Below are 5,000 nucleotides of genomic sequence, written 5' to 3' on the forward strand. Positions count from 1 at the left end.
CGGCTAGAAGCCGCCTGTCCCTCTAAGAAGAAAAGTAATCGCTGACAGCACGAAGGATGTCACGCGACTAGTTAGCAGGCTAGAGTCTCGTTCGTTATCGGAATTAACCAGACAAATCGCTCCACCAACTAAGAACGGCCATGCACCACCACCCACCGAATCAAGAAAGAGCTATCAATCTGTCAATCCTTCCGGTGTCCGGGCCTGGTGAGGTTTCCCGTGTTGAGTCAAATTAAGCCGCAGGCTCCACTCCTGGTGGTGCCCTTCCGTCAATTCCTTTAAGTTTCAGCTTTGCAACCATACTTCCCCCGGAACCCAAAAGCTTTGGTTTCCCGGAGGCTGCCCGCCGAGTCATCGGAGGAACTGCGGCGGATCGCTGGCTGGCATCGTTTATGGTTAGAACTAGGGCGGTATCTGATCGCCTTCGAACCTCTAACTTTCGTTCTTGATTAATGAAAACATACTTGGCAAATGCTTTCGCTTCTGTTCGTCTTGCGACGATCCAAGAATTTCACCTCTAACGTCGCAATACGAATGCCCCCGCCTGTCCCTATTAATCATTACCTCGGGTTCCGAAAACCAACAAAATAGAACCGAGGTCCTATTCCATTATTCCATGCACACAGTATTCAGGCGGGCTTGCCTGCTTTAAGCACTCTAATTTGTTCAAAGTAAACGTGCCGGCCCACCGAGACACTCAATAAAGAGCACCCTGGTAGGATTTCAACGGGGTCCGCCTCGGGACGCACGAGCACGCACGAGGCGGTCGCACGCCTTCGGCTCGCCCCACCGGCAGGACGTCCCACGATACATGCCAGTTAAACACCGACGGGCGGTGAACCAACAGCGTGGGACACAAATCCAACTACGAGCTTTTTAACCGCAACAACTTTAATATACGCTATTGGAGCTGGAATTACCGCGGCTGCTGGCACCAGACTTGCCCTCCAATAGATACTCGTTAAAGGATTTAAAGTGTACTCATTCCGATTACGGGGCCTCGGATGAGTCCCGTATCGTTATTTTTCGTCACTACCTCCCCGTGCCGGGAGTGGGTAATTTGCGCGCCTGCTGCCTTCCTTGGATGTGGTAGCCGTTTCTCAGGCTCCCTCTCCGGAATCGAACCCTGATTCCCCGTTACCCGTTACAACCATGGTAGGCGCAGAACCTACCATCGACAGTTGATAAGGCAGACATTTGAAAGATGCGTCGCCGGTACGAGGACCGTGCGATCAGCCCAAAGTTATTCAGAGTCACCAAGGCAAACGGACCGGACGAGCCGACCGATTGGTTTTGATCTAATAAAAGCGTCCCTTCCATCTCTGGTCGGGACTCTGTTTGCATGTATTAGCTCTAGAATTACCACAGTTATCCAAGTAACGTGGGTACGATCTAAGGAACCATAACTGATTTAATGAGCCATTCGCGGTTTCACCTTAATGCGGCTTGTACTGAGACATGCATGGCTTAATCTTTGAGACAAGCATATGACTACTGGCAGGATCAACCAGGGAGCTGCGTCAACTAGAGCTGAGCAGCCGGCCGCCCGGGAGTGTGTCCCGGGGGCCCGCGCGAACACGCAAGCGTCCGCTCAATTATTCTGCAAACAGGAGGAGGCTGAGCTCCCCTGCACAACACACCTCGAAACCCTCTCAGGTCCCGGCGGCGCGCAGCGCCGTCCTAAGTACTTGGTCGGGTTCGAGAGAGGCGCAATCGCCCGGAGTTAGGCGAGTAGACGCTTTAGGTGCGACCACCCGTGCTCCCAACTGAGCTTGCCGCTGCCGACAGAGGCCCGGGAGCGTGCTGTCGTGGCATTGCCGGCGGGAGACAACACGCGCCACCTACGGTGACCGGCAGCTCCAACGCCAGCGCCACAGAAGGACAAAAGCCCCACTTGGGTGCCGAAGCGAACTCTCCCAGCACAGCGCACGCGCCAACACGTCCGCACAGCTGCGATACAAACCACCTGCGAGAACCGCTGGGGCGACCGAGCAGCAGACGGCGTCGCGGCGCCGAGCGCCGGGCGGCGGCGCATCCTCAGCGCACACAGTCCTCAATCGGACCAGCACACTGCAGATGGCCACCGCGCTTCGCACCGGGCCCGCGAGGACCTGCTTTGGCCGCAAGGCGCCGCGAGCAGGGGGCGCCGGCGCGCAGCTGCGCCGCCTGCCGCGTCCGTCGGCCGGCGCGCCTGCCACTGGCCGCCCCCACCAGCCGGCTGTAGCGCGTGCGCCCACGCACCGCGCTGCCAGCACGCCGGGCGGCCCCCCCTCACCGGCCGGGGACGGTCCCACCCAGCCACCGCCGCGTATCGCCTCACACCCAGATCCCCTTTCACGTTCGTGGGCATGGTGGGTCCCCTTTCACGTTCGTGGGCATGGTGGGTATCCCTGAAACAACCGGTTAATAGCTCGACCGATCGTCGCCAACACTGATTCACCTCTAGCGAGAACAACCGCACCACAACGGGTTACCTGTTGTTCATTTGCGTAACGTCACCAGCAAACGTAGACGTCCATCGCCATTTGCAACGAGTATTGCATGCCTGTGTCAGGTGTCACAACACACTACGTCTGCCCACATAGACGCAACAACATGTGCACGCCTCGAGAACACGTGGAAGGTAGCCCCCGTACGTATGCGGTGTCCATTGCGCGAACGACTGTCAGCCGGCCTCTGCAGGATGTCGCAGATGTGGAACGCGGTGCAACATGCTATCACGGTGTGTGAGAAGAGACGACTACGTCCGAATACACGCTCCACTACATCAACAGACTGCTCATGCTGATCGCCATCCAGGGCGTCCGTTCCTCCCACACGTCTGAATGGCGTACCACACTGCAATCCAGCTCTTATAGGGAGACGACACGTAGCTGCGTGCACAATATTTGGACTGTATGGTCTGCCGTTGCTAGGCGCAGTCGTCGTACGGTCACACATGTGCCACGATGTATCATTCAGTACATACGGACCAATGTGCAGTACAGTTTGTGGGTTTTGCGTACATCGGCGGACAGGTGACAGGCCGTACCACAACGTAGGCTGAGTACGTCGGCATGCGAAGGGCATTGAACATGCAAACTTCTCAACGACCAGCTTGCGAAGGCAGGGGGGAAGGGGGGGGGGGGCATGTACGTCCTGCTGCTATCCACATTACAGTGTATAGCAGGAGCATGTGGAAAGTCAGCAACACCTGCAAGGTGTTTAACATGACGCGATACACAGGGGACCGGGCAGTGCGAATAGCGAACTATATTGCGAGGGTTGCGGTTAGGCAACACTACACTAATTTAACGAGTTGCATAACAATTACAGAGCAGGTTCAGCGACAACGTGCGTCAGGTTAAGGCGCAATATAGGTTAGGTTAAGGCACAACATGGGTTACGTTAAAGCACAAATTAGGTTACGTTAAAGCACAAATTAGGTTACGTTAAAGCACAAATTAGGTTACGTTAAAGCACAAATTAGGTTACGTTAAAGCACAAATTAGGTTACGTTAAAGCACAAATTAGGTTACGTTAAAGCACAAATTAGGTTACGTTAAAGCACAAATTAGGTTACGTTAAAGCACAAATTAGGTTACGTTAAAGCACAAATTAGGTTACGTTAAAGCACAAATTAGGTTACGTTAAAGCACAAATTAGGTTACGTTAAAGCACAAATTAGGTTACGTTAAAGCACAAATTGGGTTACGTTAAGGCACAACATGGGTTACGTTAAGGCACAACATGGGTTACGTTAAGGCACAACATGGGTTACGTTAAGGCACAACATGGGTTACGTTAAGGCACAACATGGGTTACGTTAAGGCACAACATGGGTTACGTTAAGGCACAACATGGGTTACGTTAAGGCACAACATGGGTTACGTTAAGGCACAACATGGGTTACGTTAAGGCACAACATGGGTTACGTTAAGGCACAACATGGGTTACGTTGAGGCACAACATGGGTTACGTTGAGGCACAACATGGGTTACGTTGAGGCACAACATGGGTTACGTTGAGGCACAACATGGGTTACGTTAAGGCACAACATGGGTTACGTTAAGGCACAACATGGGTTACGTTGAGGCACAACATGGGTTACGTTGAGGCACAACATGGGTTACGTTGAGGCACAACATGGGTTACGTTGAGGCACAACATGGGTTACGTTGAGGCACAACATGGGTTACGTTGAGGCACAACATGGGTTACGTTGAGGCACAACATGGGTTACGTTGAGGCACAACATGGGTTACGTTGAGGCACAACATGGGTTACGTTGAGGCACAACATGGGTTACGTTGAGGCACAACATGGGTTACGTTGAGGCACAACATGGGTTACGTTGAGGCACAACATGGGTTACGTTGAGGCACAACATGGGTTACGTTGAGGCACAACATGGGTTACGTTGAGGCACAACATGGGTTACGTTGAGGCACAACATGGGTTACGTTGAGGCACAAATTAGGTTACGTTGAGGCACAAATTAGGTTACGTTGAGGCACAAATTAGGTTACGTTGAGGCACAAATTAGGTTAGGTTAAGGTACAATATGGGTTAGGTTAAGGTACAATATGGGTTAGGTTAAGGTACAATATGGGTTAGGTTAAGGTACAATATGGGTTAGGTTAAGGCACAACATGGGTTAGGTTAAGGCACAACATGGGTTAGGTTAAGGCACAACATGGGTTAGGTTAAGGCACAACATGGGTTAGGTTAAGGCACAACATGGGTTAGGTTAAGGCACAACATGGGTTAGGTTAAGGCACAACATGGGTTAGGTTAAGGCACAACATGGGTTAGGTTAAGGCACAACATGGGTTAGGTTAAGGCACAACATAGGTTAGGTTAAGGCACAACATAGGTTAGGTTAAGGCACAACATAGGTTAGGTTAAGGCACAACATAGGTTAGGTTAAGGCACAACATAGGTTAGGTTAAGGCACAACATAGGTTAGGTTAGGGCACAACATAGGTTAGGTTAAGGCACAACATAGGTTAGGTTAAGGC

General features: G+C 52.2%; 1 non-coding gene across 1 annotated transcript in view; it reads right to left on the bottom strand.

Annotated features, from left to right (window-relative positions):
• The window catches only part of LOC126435603 (small subunit ribosomal RNA), a 1,909-nt gene extending 395 nt beyond the window's left edge, over positions 1 to 1,514 (bottom strand). The window contains exon 1 of the ribosomal RNA XR_007580061.1: positions 1 to 1,514. This exon is cut by the window's left edge and continues 395 nt beyond it. This is a non-coding gene — a ribosomal RNA (small subunit ribosomal RNA).
• Between the last annotated feature and the right edge of the window lie 3,486 nt (positions 1,515 to 5,000).

The sequence above is a fragment of the Schistocerca serialis genome, unplaced genomic scaffold (genome assembly GCF_023864345.2).
Source record: "Schistocerca serialis cubense isolate TAMUIC-IGC-003099 unplaced genomic scaffold, iqSchSeri2.2 HiC_scaffold_1212, whole genome shotgun sequence".
Lineage (NCBI taxonomy): Eukaryota > Metazoa > Arthropoda > Insecta > Orthoptera > Acrididae > Schistocerca > Schistocerca serialis.